Genomic DNA, 17,942 nt, shown 5'->3' with positions numbered 1-17,942 from the left:
TTGATGATGTCAAAAACTCTATAAGAGGGGAGAGGATAGCTTGAAGATCCTCCTTTCCTTTTCCGGTTGGAGCCAGAGACACCTACAGCCGAAGCTGAGCTGCCGGTAGCAGAGCTGACTAGAGGCTAGTGGGTAATCTTCTTACCGTAGAGGGGAAGCATGTATACGATTTTGCCTTATACCATCTCGCTTCTCTGTGGCCTTCTGATTACCCTTGTAAGGTGGACTTATTGGGCCTGGAAGCTTTTGATGAAAATATCAAAATGGGGATGCTGGTTTGTGGGCTTGTTATTGTGGAGTGTAAATACATGCTTTAGTTCTCCTGCCTTCTGCCTAGAGAATTCCTTATATCCTGCGGTTCCGGACCTTTTAGGCACATATGAGATTCTCTTTGAAATCATAAATTCTGCCTTCCTAATATAAGAATTCATCCATATTCTGTTTAATTTTAGTCTCAGAGGCTGCTTGGAATGAATAATCATTGGCAAACAAAAAGTTGCACACCACCTCTCCCTTCACTTTAGTCTTGGCTTGTAGCCTTTTCAAAATAAATAACTTACCGTCAGTGTGGTAGCTGACCTTGATGCCATTTTTTCCTTCATTGAAGGCATCTGATGACATCACTGAAAACATCACTCTAAAACACTTGGGAGCAAGGATACAGCCCTGCTTCACTCCATTAGTGACTGGGAAAGTGTGAGAGCATGTTCCATTATCCAGAACCTGTGCAAGCATGTCATCATAAAAACGGTATACAACACTAATTAACTTCTTTGGCATTCAGTTTTTGCCATAATCTTCCACAAACCCTCATAGCTGACAGTATCAAAGTCTTTGATCAGATCAACAAACATTGTCTACAGACCTCTCTTCTGCTCCTGGAATTTCTTCTAGAGATGTCATGCAGCAAACACCATATCTACCATACTTTGGCCCTTTCTGAAGAAACGCTGGCTCTCGGATAGATGACCATCTTCCAGATGAAAGATCAGCCAATTAAGGAGGACTCTGGCAAGAATCTTGTCAGCAATAACTAGGAGAGAGATCCTTCCTATGATTGTCAGAGGCAACCTATTTCCTTTTCCTTTACAGACAATGGAGGCATCCTTGATCTACTGGAGCCTAACCTCCTTTTGCAATATAACCCAGAAGATTTCAGTCAACTTTTGCATGAGCAGTGGACCCCCTGCCTTGTAAATCTCTGCTGAAATGGAATCAGCAGCAGATTCTTTACTACATGAGAGGAGTCTAATGGCATTCAAAACCTCTTCTGTTGGAAGTTGGACTAGAAAGGGATTGACTTCAATCTAAGGAACACAGTTAATGGCTTTAGCATTGGTTGATGACATTCTGTTGAGAACATTATGAAAATGTTCAGCCCATCTTTCCAACATTATATCCTTATCATTGATGAGTGTGGCTTCATCAACACTGATTAGCTGAGATTCACCATAGGCCTTTGGTCCATAAATAGCCTTTGGGGCTTTGTAGAAGCACATTGGATAGTTATTGTCAGTGTAAAATTTAAGTTGGTCTGTCTTCTTACTGAGTAGAGTACAGAATACTGCATCTCTCTAAGTTTCACTTGTACTTCACTTTTGATGCCTTCTTAGAGACAGAAAAACTATTTTGCTAGTAAACCTTGTGGAGTCCTTGTTTTTCATTTAGTAACTTTTGAATTTCCTCATCATTTTCATCAAACCAGTCCTGATATTTGTGAGTGTTCTGGCCCAGATGAGTAAATATGGTGAAGCACACCAAATCTCTGAAAGTTGTGCACTTCCTTTCCTGCTCAACTGTTGCCAAGTATGTGTTGGCTAGGCTTTTCCTCCAAGTCAGTGACAAATAGTTCACATATGGGGAAGTGCTCTAATGTGTTAACATTGAGTCTTCTGATAGTCATCTTGCCTTGGAGACATCCCTTTTGTTAAATATTTAGCTTGGAGCTAATGTTAAATGTTAAGCTTGGAGAGGATAAGTCTATGGTCTGTTCAGCACTCTGTGTCATACATTGCTTTTGCCACTCTCACATCCTGTCTATCTCTTCTCCTTACAATGATGGAGTCTATTAAATGCCAATGTTTGCTTCAAGGGTACATCTGTGAAGTTTTAATTGGTTTAGGTAAAGAGAAGATAGGGTTGGCAGTGAGAAAGTTATGAGAGGCAGAAGTCATCAGTAGTAAGTGGCCATTGCTGTCACTATTTCTGACTCTACTCCTCCCAAGGATTCCCTGCCATGTATGATACTCTGGCCTACTCTGGCGTTAAAGTCACCCAGAATTACAAGTTAGTCATCTTTCAGCACTTTCAGATGAGAGTGTCCAGGTCTTCATAAAATTTTTCTTTAACTTCATCAGGGTTCATCATGGTGGCAACATAGGCAATGATGATGGTGGCATGGTACTTTCCTGCAAGTGGAGATCTCATTCTCATCATTCTGTCAGTCATTCATTTTGGGAGGCATATAAGCTTATTGACTAGATTAAATTTTATTGAACAACCCATATCATTTTCAAAGTGTTCCCCATCATAGCAGCCACTCAAAAAAGTGTGTATCTAACTCCGACTCATTAAACTGGCCTTCATTTGCCAGCCTTATTCCACTGAGGGCTGCTATTTGGACAGGGCACCTAATGAGTTCTCTCATAAGAGTTGTTCATCTTTTAGGTCTACTGGATTTATGTTGTTCATAAGCATGCACATTTTTCATGTACCAACGGTAAGTGAAATTGTCTTTGCCAAAGTTTTGGACATTTTGTGTTTCGTGTGTGGTCATGTGTGTGTGTGTGTGTGTGTATGTTTCTATTGCAGGGTTGAGTTTCCCCTTCCTGACCCAGTAAGCAGGCCAGGGTTTGGATGTTCAAAGAGGACTAGCACCTCTGGTGTGAGCATTTGTTGAGCCCTTTTCAGGGCTGTCCATCCATCTTTCATGTCTACATGGATCTCAACTCTCATCTGTGGCTCCAAGAAACTATAGCACGTGCAGCAGCCATGCCCTGGTAAACTGTCTCAGTTGACAGGCTAAACTAGGTTGAGGGAAACCAATGGGCCTCAAACATGTTAATGTATTAGGGGAGTGTCTCAGTTTGTTCCAATAGCCATGAAGATGACTGAAACAGTTGCTGGAGAGTACTTAGAGCTTGGTCAGACATCAAAGACACCAAGGTCAACCACTGAATCCCAGGCCATCACCAGTCTTCCTGACTTTTGTCCTGTTACTGGACTTTGATGACTCTGGGAGAGAGAGTGAGGCTGATGACTTTGTACAGCTCTGCTTCTCTTAAATCTAATTCACCCACAAGTCAAGATATCACCCCTCAATTTCATCGGTCCGCTTCAAAAATAAAGGACAAGCAACAGGTGAAATGTACATTTTTAGTGAACCTTTCCCTTCCTCATGCAAGGAGGTGAGGAGTATGGTCCTTACAAAGCCCGCTCAGATGCCCAGGAGGCTGCCAAATCCCTATCCTTCCTGGGCCTTCCCCTCTGATATGACTTTCCATTTACACTGTATATATCATGCAGTCACATAGTTATTTACATGTGTTGCCAATTAGAGTGTGAGGTTGATAAAGATAGGAACTCTGTTTTTGCCTTTCTTTGTGTCCCTGGGGCTTAACACGTGTCTGACATAGTTGAGTGCTTATTAATGCTCATTGACTCATTGTTTCTTGTATAAAAACAATAAGTTGATATCTAGGCTTATAGTTTTAAAAAATTCTGTTAAGTGGGTCTAAAACCCATGCTTCTTTCTCCAAGATCATGCTGAAGTACTTTGGTAATATCCATTTTCAGGAGTGGCAAGACTTGAGTTCAAGCCCCACCTCTCACGCATCCTGGCTTTGTGACCCTTAAAGGTACTTAGATACTCAATGCTAGGGAATCGCTAGGACCATAAGTTGCAGAGAAGGTGTTATCTTATATTGATAGAGTGATTTTCCTCACCTAGGAGTTTCCTAAATCAGTGAAATCGGAGGTGCAGTCCAATTACAAATAGTCAATGCAACAGCTCATCATTGATCACCTACTCTGTTTTAGGCACTCTGCTAGTTCTAGGTATATAAAGACACCATAAAATAGTCTTTGCCTTCAAGGAGCTAACATACCATTTGTGAAGTTAGGGTGTGTAGGCACGGAGAGAAAATACACACACATATAAGTATATGCAAAATATATACAGGATAAATACAAAGCAATTTGAGGGGTGTCGTTAAGATAAAGCTAACAAGTGGAGTTGGGGAAGATGACAGGGATCAGGAAAAACTTCCTTTAGGGGAGAGTACCCCAGGGGCTTTGCAACTTTGAAGGGATCTAAGCATGCCAAGAGCATTTGTGATTTATCTGATGGAATTTTATTTTCTATAGCAATAATATTGGGCAATTTCCACTACATCCTACATGCATCATTTAGGCATAGGTGGCAGAGTGGATAGAATTCAGGATTTGGAAACAAGAAGATTTTAATTCAAATTCTACCACAGACTTACTAGCTGTGTGATCCTGCATAGGTCACTTAACCATGTTGCGCCTGTTTCTTCATCTGTAAAATAATAGCTCCTACCTCATAGGATCTACCTGTGAGGATCAAAGAATTAACATATGTAAAGCACTTTGAAAACCTTAACTATATACACACATGATATTATTATTTATTACTATTATTATTAAAATTTAGCCTCATGATAACATTTATAGATAGGCTTTACAGTACCCCTTTTAGAAGGGTGGAAATTTAAGGTCCAAGATGGGAAGTGCCTTTGTCCAGGCTTTCATAGCTGATGAGGTAAGTGTTAGAATTGGTCTTTCTCATCTCCAGTCCCAGTGTGCTATTTAGACACCATAAGGTCTCTTAAGTTAAAGTAATGAATAATGATCTCAGCCTTCAGGGATTTCTAAAATCTGACAAGGTAAAATGAACACATAGGGAACAATAGGAAACAATATGTAACTAGTAAATTGTATAGACTTTCTGTATTGTCATATGGGAACAGAATAAAGGGAAATCTTCATGGTCTGCCAGTGGTCATGAAATGGGGAATATTTAATCAAAACCATGAATGAATACAAATTTTAGGTAGGAGGCAGACAGATGCCATTCCAGACAGAGGAGCAACATCAGTGAAGGACTGTAGGCAGAGATGACCATGACATGTTCAATTATGGGGTTAGCCTAACTAGAATGAAACGTTTGTGTTTGAAGGTAGTGAGAAATAATGCTGTTCAGCTATGCTGGGGTCTTATTCATAGGGTTTTGAAATTAAGCAAAGGAATTAAGTCCTGATGTGGTAAGAAATAGTAGGCCAGAAGAGGTTACGAGTAGACGAATAATATGATGAAGGGACAAGGACTGGGCCTGTGATTTTTTAATAGTATGTGAACAATGCAGGTCAGCACTTACTCTGCCATCTATAAGTTGGTACAAAATACAGAAAGGTTAAGGAAATTTCCCAGGGTCAGAGTTAGTATGTCAGAGGTAAGATTCTTGGCTTTCTCTCCACAGTGCCATACTGCTTCTCAACATGAATGAAAGCTCTGTTTTAAGGATTATATTGTGTGTGTATGTGTGTTTGTGTGTGTGTGTGTGTGTGTGTGTGTGTGTGAGTTTTAGGAGGTACCGGAAAAAAGACTAGCTAAAGGTACAGTGTCACAAGGATCTGGATTAAAGAAATGGCTTTAGGAATAGAAAGGAATGAAGGAATACAAGAGAAAAATCTATAGGACTTGGCACCTGGATAGAGCTGAGTTGAAGGCAAATTTTATACTTTTGGAGGGAGAGGTGCATTGAATGTCAAAGAAGACAGTAAGTCTGGAACACAGAAAATTAGTTTAGACTTCAAAGATCAGTAACTCAGGCAATATGAAATGAAAGTCTAAAACCATACGTGGAGAAGGTGAGTAAAGAGACTGGAAATTGGGGAAGAACCCAGATGAGGAATGTGGACAATCTACATAGACCACCAACAGTCAGGGGGATGTTGATAATAAAGCCAGTCCTTTACCATATCCTGGGAACTTTTAAATGATTCCCATTTGGAAAAGAACAAATTTCTGAGCTTAGTTACCCTAGGACCTTGAGGTGGAGATAAGTAGGATGATCTGGCTAGTAGATCAAATGCAGGGCAGGTAGGAAGGCAGCTCCTGATATAGTTGATTGTGTTAAGTTAAACTACAAATTATTCCCCATTTCTTCAAGAACTACCTTTTCTGCTGCCTAATAATTCTTTCTAATTTTCAACTGCCAACCTTTCCAGTTGCTTCAATTTTCTTTACAAATTAGTAAGCTTAATTGATCCAACAATTAAAATGTCATAAGGGACTTGAAATCTTAGAGATGGATTTTAAGGAATCATAATAAATCTTCCTTATTAAATTATAATAATCTTCCTTATGGGTAGTTTAGATCATGTAATGGAGATTCTTAAATATGTTCAGTGACCCCTCCTTTCCCAATTGCCTGTAAAATAAAGCTCAAACTCCTTTGTGGGTATCATCACAGGCAAACTGATGTTAGGCTACACACCTTTTCTTACCTTATCACCCATTGCCTCCCTCTATTCCCTTAAGGAGAACTCTCCATCCTTAGAACAGGTTTATACCTTTTCTTCTCATATGTCAGGTCTTCATGGTTATGAAGGTGACAGTCTGAATGTAGTTTGTCCTGGCCAGACCCCATCTGGAACTTTGTTTTCCATCCTTAGCACCACATTTTAGCAAAGGCATGAATAATCCTACCCCTCCTCCCCACCTCTTTTCTCTCTCTTGGTTTTCTTGGCTTCGAGACTGAGTTCAAATCCCACCCATGTGGATACAAAGGTGCCCTTAAGGTTGGTTTACTTTCCCTGGTTTATTCTCTAACCTGAAAGGTACCCTAAAGTCTCTTCCCCTTATCTTGAAGTACCATAAAACTTCCCCCTTATCCTGGACCACAAAATTCCTTGTCCCCCCACCCACCCATTCTGAGTCATAAAATTTCCCCTATCTCCCTTATCTTGTGTCATCTGTCTTCCTCATCCTGCCCCTAAATCTCCAACCCCCATTAGAAACCCTAAAAAATTACATCATCATCCTACAGGCTACATAGCTTTCTCTCTCTATAAGTCTGGTTCTTTTCCTGTTTAGCTCCTTGCTAAATGTCAGGTCCATGTGCTTTCATGTCAATAAAGCTCCCCTTGGTTAGAAGAAAATAGTCTAAGTAAATTCTTTCACATCTGAACCTGCTCTTCCAACTCTGATCTTGGCACCACTTTCTATAGGAGGTTGTTCCTGGTTCCCCCAGCTGTTAGTGCCTCCTCCTCTGGGATTACCTTCTATCTAATTATTGTCCAGAGTTGTCATAGGAGATCAGAGGAAAGAGAGATCTTTGAGGACTTACAGTGACTATGAAAGGCGGCAGATTTAATCTGAATCATGAAGAAGCATAAATTTTAGATAAATAGAAAGGAAGACAAGGGATACCATTCCAGACTGGAAAGCAATATTAATTACGGCCCATTGGAATGTATGCTCCTTGAGGGCAGCGAATATTTTTGTCTTTCTTTATACCCCCAGAACTGAGTAGATGCCTGGAATGAATAAGTGAAGTATCAGGCATTTAATAAATGCTTATTGATTGCTTGACCAATTGATAAACTGGAGAAAGTGAAGAAGAAGCTACCCAAGATGGTGAAGGGCTTTAAGTCTATGCCCTATGAACATTATTACAATCAGAGTGTTCAGTCATGAAAATAAGACTAAGGGGGTAGGGGAATGGTAGCTCCTTGCTGTTTTTCACACATGACACTCCATTTCCCCAGTTGTCTGTCATGACTAGAATGTTTTCGCTCTCACTTCCATTGCTAAAATTCTTGGCTTCCTTCAAGACTCAAATAAAAAGCTGCCTTTCTATAGGAGGCCTTCCCTTATTTGCTAGTGTCTACCCCTCTAAGTTTATCTTGTGTCTATTCTCTCTCTCTCTCTCTCTCTCTCTCTCTCTCTCTCTCTCTCTCTCTCTCTCTCTCTCTCTCTCTCTGTCTCTCTCTCTCTCCTCTCCTCTCTTCCCTCCCTCTCTCTCTACCTCGCCCTCGCTCCCTCTCTCTCTCTCTCTCTCTCTCTCTCTCTCTCTCTCTCTCTCTCTCTCTCTCTCTTGTACCTATATATGTACAGGTTGTCTCATTAGGATAGTAGCCCCTTGAGGGCAGGGGCTGTTTTCTCTTTATTGTTTGTATCTTCAGCACTTAACAATATGCTGGCTCATTAAGTACCTATAAAAGACTAGAGGAGGGGTGTAGAACCTGTGCCCTCAAGGCCACATATGGCCCTCTAGGTTCTCAAGTGTACCCTTCTACGTCCTCAAGTGTGGCTCTTTGACTGAATCCAAACTTCACAGCACAATTCAATCAAAAGGCCGCACTTGAGGACCTAGAAGGCCACAGGTTCCCTCTCCCTGGACTACAGGAAGGCTTTCAGTGTTTTGGGTAGACCATCTCTGGAAGACTTCAAGCAGAATGCAGATAAAAAGCATACAAGATGAAAAAGAGTAAATGCACTCAGATGCACACTCAGAGAGAGTACTCACATCAGTAACATCATGGTCCTATTGAAATACAGAAGTAGCATTATCATGCTTAGCCCCTGTCTAGACTTGTAATTTGATTTTAATTTAAATTAGTTTAAAGGGAAAGAAATGGAAAGCAGGAGAGAGAGGAGAGAACTTGAGATCTCATTTCAGGCCACTATCAGGGAAGGGCTAATGGAGACGGAAGGCAGCTAGGTGGCTCAGAGGGTAATGTGTAGGATCTCAGGTCAGATTCCCCTTCTTGGCCTAGGACACTTGGTAGCAGCATGACTTCGGGCAACTCACTTAACCCTGTTTTCCTCAGTTTTCTCCTCTGTAAAATGAGCTGGAAAAGGAAATGGCAAACCATTCCAGTATCTTTGCAAAGAAAACTCCAGATGCAGCCACAAAGAATCAGACACCCACTAAACAACAACATTGAAGATGGAAGAATAGGGAATAGTAGCAGGGGTAGGTCTATGATTAAATTAAAACAAAATAAAACATCAGTGGATGACAATTCCAAATCACAATGGTTTGGCAAATACTAGGAGAGTATTTGCTATAGGACCTGTACAAAGATGAGATGACTCCCTACAATCTAGACAGTATGGTTTAGTAAACAGAGTGCTGGAGTTACAGTCAGGAAACCCTGGACTCAAGTCCCACCTCGGATACTTCCTATTTTTGTCATCCTAGGCAAATCACTGTGTTCTGAGTCTCAGTTTCCTTGTCTGTAAAATGATGCAATTGGGCCAGATGACCTCTTGAATCCCTCCCAAATCCAAATCAATGATCCTAAGAACCTGTAAGCAGTAGCAGTGTGTGGGAAAAGTGGCATCCAGCTTTCATAACTCTCAAGTAGAACCAAATATTTTTTTTATTTTGTTAATAGAAAATAGCCTTCAAATGGCCTAGAAGAAGTGTTTGTTTGATCTCTCTTATTTTTCAGATGCTCTGGATCTGGTATCCTTGGGCTTCAAATAATTGTCACTTTAAGGTCAAGACTGACTGAGAGAGGTGAGAAAAGTGGAAGACAAAAATCTGTGCCTCAGGTGTATTCTACATTATGATTCTCTCCTATCCTGGAGTCACTATGGTGATTATTAATTTGTCAGTCAAGTAAAAAAAAATGGTTATTCATGTTTCCCCTTTGTGTGGCATAGTGCATTGCTAATTCTACATATCAAACTGGTGTAATCTGTTTTTTACACCTACACAGAGTCAATAAAATGGCATCTCTAGCCTTGTGAATGCAAAGCACTGCTCTCCTAATTGAAAGAGCCATGCTAACAGCTCAGCCAGCCTTGTTAGAGGTCACGGATAGGGCCACACTTGCAAATGTACTTGTTCCTCATTGGAAGAGGAGGCAGAGGAAGAAGGAAATAGATAGATGAACTTAAGACAGATAGCTTTATTCTGTGATGCAAGTAAATATTTCCTATAACCTTGAGACAGCATCCATACAAACTCAATTTTAGGGGACTGGTTAGTCCACAATCTCTTTTAGTGTCATTTTTACTGCTGTTCATTGTAGCTTCTTTTAGGGGGAAAAAAGTTAGTGCATTTTAGCAAAGTGTGTGTGTGTGTGTGTGTGTGCGCGTGCATGCACATGCTTATGAGCACATGCTGAATCCCTTTAAAGAAGATATTCATATGCTTGAAAGGCTATTAAAGTATTCAAAACCTTTGACCTAGCAACACCATTAAGGTCTGTAGCCCCTATTTGTGTAAAAATATCTATAGCAGCTTTCTTTCCTTTCTTCCTTCCTTCCTTCCTTCCTTCCTTCCTTCCTTCCTTCCTTCCTTCCTTCCTTCCTTCCTTTCCTTTCCTTTCCTTTCCTTTCCTTTCCCTTCCTTTCCCTTCCTTCCTTTCCCTTCCTTTCCCTTCCTTTCCTTTTTCCTTCCTTCCTTCCTTTCTTTCTATCTTCTCTCTGTCTCTATTTTATTTGTAGTGGCAAAGAATTGGAAATTGAGGGGATACCCATCAATTGAAGAACAGATGAACAAGTTGCGGTTTATGATTGTCGTGGAATAGTTGTGCTATGAGAAATGATGAGCAGGATGGTTTCGCGAAAACTTGAGAAGACTTTTATGAACTGAGGCAGACTGAAATGAGCAGGACCAAGGGAATTGTAAGGACGAACAACTGTGAAAGACTTAGAACTTAAGATACTCTCTGATCAAGACAGTGATCCAAGACAATTCCAAAGAACCCATGATAAAAAATATTATCCTTCTCTAGAGAGAGAACTGATGAATTCTGAGTGCAGGTTGAAGCATACTTTTACAAAACTTTCTTTGCATTTCTTGTTTCTTTTTAATGTGTGTATTCTTTTGCAATATGGCAAATAGGGAAATATGTTTTGTATGACTTCACATGTGTAATTGATATATTGCTTGCCTCCTCAAAGTTTCAAGGAGGGGTGGGAGGGAGGCAGGGAATTTAAAACTCAAAATTAAAAAAAAGAATGCTAAAATTTTTTACATGTAATTGGTAAATATTTAACAAAATAAAATATATTACAAAAAAGAAGATGAACCAATAAAAAATAAACAAGACGTTAATAAGTGATTTCTAATTGGAGAGAGGATTAAGTTTTCTCCTTTAGGGATAGGGACTGGCCTTGTGATTTTATTCATACTCTGAAGAGAGGAACTCCCATGAGAGGAAAATCCTTCTATCAGTTCGAGGTCTAGAACTTATTGTCTCGAGGAGTTGCCTAGGGCCTTGAGAGGTTAATTGAGTTCCCCACAGTCACAAAACTAATATGTGTCAGAGGCAAGATTTGAACTCAGGTCTTCCTGGTTCCAGAACCAACTTTCTTTCACTAGACCACACTTGGCTGTATCACTGATATACTCTAATATTCTGACACTCCAGTGGATTTTCTGCAGTTGAACATTCTTTCTGATTTTGAAGATCATAATACTATGCCATGTAAGTTTCATCTATGTCCCTACATAAATTTTTCTCTGATGGGGGAAAGGGAAGGTTGAGGAAGGTATCCAATTTACTCCAATTCTCTTTACAGTATGTGTTTTGAAAGATAGTGTCTTGGAGGGAAAAGAGTGGTGGATTTGGAGTCAGATGATCTCCACATTTTAGCTCTATCACTTACTCTGGCCTGGCAAAAACCAATTAATCCCTTTGGACCTCAGTTCTATCAACCAATCAATCAAAAAACATTAAATCCCTACTAATATGCTAAGTACTAGGGATACAAAAAGAGGAAAAATACAGTCAATCTCTGGACTCCTGGAGCTCACAATCTTAGAGGGAAGACAACAAGCAAACAAATATATAAAAGGAAGCTATACACAGTTCAAGGTGGAAATATTTTTAAAAATTTTTTTATTTAATATTTTTAGTTTTCAGCATTGATTTTCACAAGAGTTTGAATTACAGATTTTCTCCCCATTTCTACCCTCCCCCCCACTCCAAGATGGCATATATTCTGGTTGCCCCGTTCCCCAGTCAGCCTTCCCTTCTGTCACCCCACTCCCCCTCCCCCATCCCCTTACTTTCTCTTACTTTCTTGTAGGGCAAATAGATTTCTATGCCCCATTGCCTGTGTATCGTATTTCCTAGTTGCATGTAAAAACTTTTTTCTGAACATCTGCTTTTAAAACTTTGAGTTCCAAATTCTCTCCCCTCTTCCCTCCCCACCCACTCTCCCTAAGTAGGCAACCAATTCAACATAGTCCAAGTGTATCATTATGCAAAACCCTTCCACAATACTCATGTTGTGAAAGACTAACTATATTTTGCTCCTTTCTATCCTATCCCACTTTGTTCAATTTTCTCCCTTGACCCTATCCCTTTTCAAAAGTGTTTGTTTTTGATTACCTCCTCCCCCTATCTTCCCTTCCTTCCATCATCCCCCCTTTTTATCTCATTCCTCCTTCTTTCCTGTGGGGTAAGATACCCAATTGAGTGTGTATGGTATTCCCTCCTCAGGTCAAATCTGATGAGAGCAAGATTCACTCTTTCCCCCTCACCTGCCCCATCTTCCCTTCCTACATAACTGCTTTTTCTTGCCACTTTTATGTGAGATAATTTACCCCATTGTATCTCTCCGTTTCTCCCTCTCTCAATATATTCCTCTCTCATCCCTTAATTTGATTTTTTTTAGATATCATCCCTCCATATTCAACTCACCCTGTGCCCTCTGTCTTTATCTATCTGTCTGTCTATCTATCTATCTATCTATCTATCTATCTATCTATCTATCTATCTATCTATCTACATGTATGTATATTCCCTTCAGCTACCCAAATACTGAGGTCTCATGAATCATACACATCATCTTTTCATGTAGGAATGTAAACAAAACAGTTCAACTTTAGTAAGTCCCTTATGATTTCTCTTTCTTGTTTACCTTTTCATGCTTCTCTTGATTCTTGTGTTTGAAAGTCAAATTCTCTATTCAGCTCTGGTCTTTTCACCAAAAGTCCTCTATTTTATTGAAAATCCACATTTTGCCTTGGAGCATGATACTCAGTTTTGCTGGGTAGGTGATTCTTGGTTTTATTCCTAGCTCTATTGATCTCTGCAATATCATATTCCAAGCCCTTTGATCCCTTAATTTAGAAGCTGCTAGATCTTGTGTTATCCTGATTGTGTTTCCACCATACTCAAATTGTTTCTTTCTGGCTGCTTGCAGTATTTTCTCCTTGATCTGGGAGCTCTGGAATTTGGTAACAATATTCCTAGGAGTTTTCTTTTTGGGATCTTTTTCAGGAAGCGATTGGTAGATTCTTTCCATTACTATTTTACCCTCTGGCTCTAGAATATCAGGGCAGTTCTCCTTGATAATTTCTTGAAAGATGATATCTAGGCTCTTTTTTTGATCATGGCTTTCAGGTTGTCCAATAATTTTTAAATTATCTCTCCTGGATCTATTTTCCAGGTCAGTGGTTTTTCCGATGAGATATTTCATATTGTCTTCCATTTTTTCATTCTTTTGGTTCTGTTTTATAATATCTTGATTTCTCATCAAGTCACTAGCTTCCACTTGTTCCAATCTAATTTTTAAGGTAGTATTTTTTTCAGTGGTCTTTTGGACTCCCTTTTCTATTTTGCTAATTCTGCCTTTCAAGGCATTCTTCTCCCCATTGGCTTTTTGGAGCTCTTTCGCCATTTGTGTCAGTCTATTTATTAAGGTGTTATTTTCTTCAGCATTTTTTGGTCTCCTTTAGCAAGTCATTGACTTGTTTTTCATGGTTTTCTCGCATCACTCTCCTTACTCTTCCCGATTTTTCCTCTCCCTTCTCTAATTTGCTTTTCCAAATCCTTTTTGAGCTGTTCCATGGCCTGAGACCAGTTCATGTTTTTCTTGGAGGCTTTTAATGTAGGCTCTTTGACTTTGTTGACTTCTTCTGGCTGTATATTTTGACCTTCTTTGTCACCAAAGAAAGATTCCAACGTCTGAGTCTGAATCTGAGACCGTTTTTGCTGCCTGGCCATGCTCCCAGCCAACTACTTGACCCTTGAGTTTTTCATTGGGTATGACTGCTTGTAGAGTATAGAGTACTTTGTCCCAAGCTTGAGGGGTTGCACTATTGTTTTCAGAGCTTTTTCTACTCAGCAAGCTCTGCCACACCAGCACTCCTTCTACCCGAAGAACCGCCAACCCGGAGTGGACTCAGATTTGGGCAGGCTCTGCACTCCTACTTGGATCTGCCACTTAATTCCTCCCACCAGGTAGGCCTGGGGCCAGAGGCAACTGCAGCTGTAGTTCTGTAACTGTACCACCTCTGGTGCCCCCGGGGTTGTCCGTGAACTCCTTTCACTCTGTCCCCACAGTTTTTTCCCCACTAACCTTCTCTGTTGTCTTTGGTGTTTGTGGGTTGAGAAGACTGGTAACTGCCACAGCTCACTGATTCAGGGCCCTAGGGCCTGTTCTTCTCAGCTCCCGGTCTGGTTGTTCCAGGCATAGCCCATGCTGGGCTGTGCTCCGCTCTGCTCCCAGGTCCATGCGATAGACCTTACCCAGAGACCATCCAGGCTGTCCTGGGCTGGAGCCCTGCTTCCCTCTGCTATTTCGTGGGTTCTGCAGTTGTAGAATTTGTTCAGAGACATTTTTGTAGATGTTTGGAGGGGTCTTGGGGAGAGCTTTAGGCACGTCCCTGCTTTCCAGCCGCCATCCAAAAGAAGAAATATTTTAAAGAGGGAAGACAGTAGAATTAAGAGGCTTCCTGTAAAAGATAAGATTTTGCAGAAAGTTCCTTTTCTGTAAAGTGAAGTAGTTGAACTAGATGAATTTTGAAGTCTAAAACTCCAAATTTATGATACTATGATCCAATCTACATTCTAAATCTGTGATACTATGATACAATGCATGATGGGGCTCTTAGGTAGCTCAGCTAGCTAGGTGGATATGGTAGATAGAGCAAAGGACCTGGAGTCAAGAAGACCTCAGTTCAGATCCAGCCTGAGACACCTACTAGCTGTGTGACACTGTTCAAGTTACTTAACTTTGCCTCAGTTTCCTCATCTGTAAAATAGAGATCATAATAACACCTACATACCAAGGATGTTGTGGGAAGCAAATGAGATAATTGTAAAGCAGTTAGCACAGTGCCCAGCACATAATGAGCATTGAATAAGTGTTAATGATGATGTTGATAGTGATATGGGCTGTTCATTGTTCATATTTCACTCTCACTATGGGGCTTATCCTATCCAGGGATAGAGGAGAGTGAGTATCGAAGGAAGATTCCCAGGGGAAGAGATGAACAGTTGAATATTCTCATCAGTGCTTGGAAATTTGGTTATTTGGTTATTTTTTGGCACTGCTAAAAGAATGGGCCAATGCTACATTTTTGCTTTCTCTGCTGATAGAAATTTCCATATATTAGTGAATCTATTACACAATGTGAGTCCATTGTGACAGATGGTTCAGCATCTTGACTCCAGCAGCCGCCAAGCCTCAAACTTCAGAGACTACAGACCTCTGTTCCCTCTTTATCCTGTTCTTCTTATGTGTCTAACCAATTAGGCAGAACTATACATAGTGCAAGGGGCAGAGAAAAAAATCCCATCCTGAGCCCTGCAGGCAATCAGTTCATGCCCTGAAGCATGAAATCTGATTAGACTGATTATTTGAGTTTACACACCTCCTAATGCTGTTAGGGGGTCATGAATTTACCAAGTCCTCAGTAACCCAGAACACTGGAATATGACCATGTGACCTCTAGCCACAGTGAATTCCACAGGCTGTTTCTTCACTGCATGAAGATATGAAAATAGAGAAATCATTTTCTCAGTGCCTGGGTCTAACATTCTTCAGAAAATAATTGATTCACTCAACATTCATAAGAATCAATAGTATGCACAGCCCTGGGCTTAGAACTGGATGAGATTAAAAATAAAATATACATGCAATGATATTTCTGCCCTCGCAGGGCTTATATTCTAGTAGAAAGATAGGACACCTACTTAGGTAAAAACAATTCATCATAAGGGCTAAAGCAATACAAAACAAAGTAATATGTGAGGTCATAGGCCTTTGTCATCTCTTTCATGGATTTCAACAGTTTGGAGTCCCTGCCTCCTACCTCTGTCCTCTGCTATTCATTCTCCACATGACTATCAAGTAAATATCCTTAAAACACAGATATGACTACATCACTCCACTCACTCAAAAATCTTTACTAGCTTCCTATTGCTGCTAGGCCAAAATACAAAATGATAGCCTTGTCCCTACTTATGTTCTAGTCTTCTCACTCATGTGACTTCCCTTTACTCAGTCTCTGTTGCAAAATGTCCTATTACTTCTTCTCTATATGAAACATCTCCCAGCCTTATGCGTTTTCATAGACTGAGGTTGATACCTGGAATTCAGTTCCCCTTCTATTAGCTTCTTAGAATCTGCAGCTTCTTTCAAAGTACAATTCATATGCCTTCTCTAGTCCTCTGATTGCTACTGCTCTGACCTGTGTGAAATTATTCGTATGTACTTTGTGTTTACTTTTCTGTATATATAGGACACCCCTCTCCCTCACCTTCGGTATGTAAATTCCTTGAGGTCAGGGACTGTTTAATTTTGTCTTTGTATCATACATACCTAACAGTTTCTTGCAAAGGAGAAATGATTAATAAACATTTGCAGAATTGAAGGGAAAAGGGCAGGGGAAGGAACTAAGGAAATGGTTTAGGATGCTTCTGGAGGTGGGCAGGATGTGGACTTGGTTTTAGATTAGGCTTCTATAACAACAATGTTGCTAGCAGCTTCTGTAGAAGTGAAAGACCAACAGCAGGAACAGGAGGGCTTCTAGCACAGGTTTTTTGATCTGCTTTTCTAAGGAAAGCAACTTTCAGGGGTTAACAATCTCATTTTAATTAAACATACCTATATCATTCACTTAGTTCAGGGGAAAAAAAGTCAGCACCCTGAACTTCAGAGCAAACACAAACAGAAACTATATAAACAGAGCAAAATAACACAAATCAGCAGACAGGCTTCTATCTGTCCAGAGCAATACATACGTAGTTACCAGAGAGAGAAGCACCAGCATCTGGGTTTTCAAAGTTGGGGGGGCTCCATGACAGCTACCCAGACTCCCCTCTGGTCAAATCACATGACACTCTTCCAGTGAATGAGAGCCCCAAGCGAAATGCTGACCTCAGAGTATATATTGTACACATGCTTCTTCAGGGTCAGAGGGTGTCACAACCATATGACTCAAACCCATGTGAACTAGGCTTTCTTGTGACTTAAGCAGGTCATCAAAGACTCCCAATTCAATGCATCTTGATTGAAACAAAGGCAAGACTCATTCAAGGGCACTCGATGGCCTTAGTGCTGATAAGCATGCAAACGAAAAACAACAAAAAGTCCCACTTTTCCTGCCATTACATTTAAAAGGCAAGACTCATCAAAGGTACTTGACTGCCTTAGTCCTGTGAAGCCCTCCCAAAGGAAAAAAAACCCAAAGGCAAAAGTCCCACCTGGCTTGCCCTTACACATAGTAGCATGTATGTGTCTACCATATATGTATACATATACATATACGGCTCCTAGGCCAGATCTCTTTCTCTTCCCTTTCCCTTCTTCCTCTATACTGCTTCTCATCCTTATTTTCTCTCTTTCTATTTGTCAAGCACCTACTATGTGTCAGCACTGTAATTGGAGCTGGGGAAAGAGAGAAAGATGAAATTTGGACTGTCTTCTATTTTTTATTTCTTGGGGGAGCTCAGTGACTCCAAGGGTGGGAGAAAGAGATAGAATCTCACTTAACTCTTGCCTGAAGGTACCTACATTCTATCAGGGAAAATAATATGTACACATACAATAAAGTAAATTCAAGTTAATTTGGGGAAACACAAGAAGCCCATGGCAGTAAGACAGTAGCTTTGAAGGAAGTCAGTGATTTTAAAAGGCTGAAGTGTGGAGATAATGCA

General features: G+C 40.4%; 1 long non-coding RNA gene across 1 annotated transcript in view; it reads left to right on the top strand.

Moving 5' to 3' along the window:
- The window catches only part of LOC118855307, an 80,626-nt gene that overhangs the window by 21,660 nt on the left and 41,024 nt on the right, over window positions 1–17,942 (top strand). The window contains exon 2 of the long non-coding RNA XR_005010737.1: window positions 2,358–2,439. This is a non-coding gene — a long non-coding RNA (uncharacterized LOC118855307). The remainder of the gene's footprint in view (window positions 1–2,357; window positions 2,440–17,942) is intronic.

This window comes from Trichosurus vulpecula, chromosome 6 (genome assembly GCF_011100635.1).
Source record: "Trichosurus vulpecula isolate mTriVul1 chromosome 6, mTriVul1.pri, whole genome shotgun sequence".
Lineage (NCBI taxonomy): Eukaryota > Metazoa > Chordata > Mammalia > Diprotodontia > Phalangeridae > Trichosurus > Trichosurus vulpecula.
The sequence above is the reverse complement of the archived record's forward strand: the minus strand, read 5'-3'. Positions and strand labels throughout refer to the sequence as shown.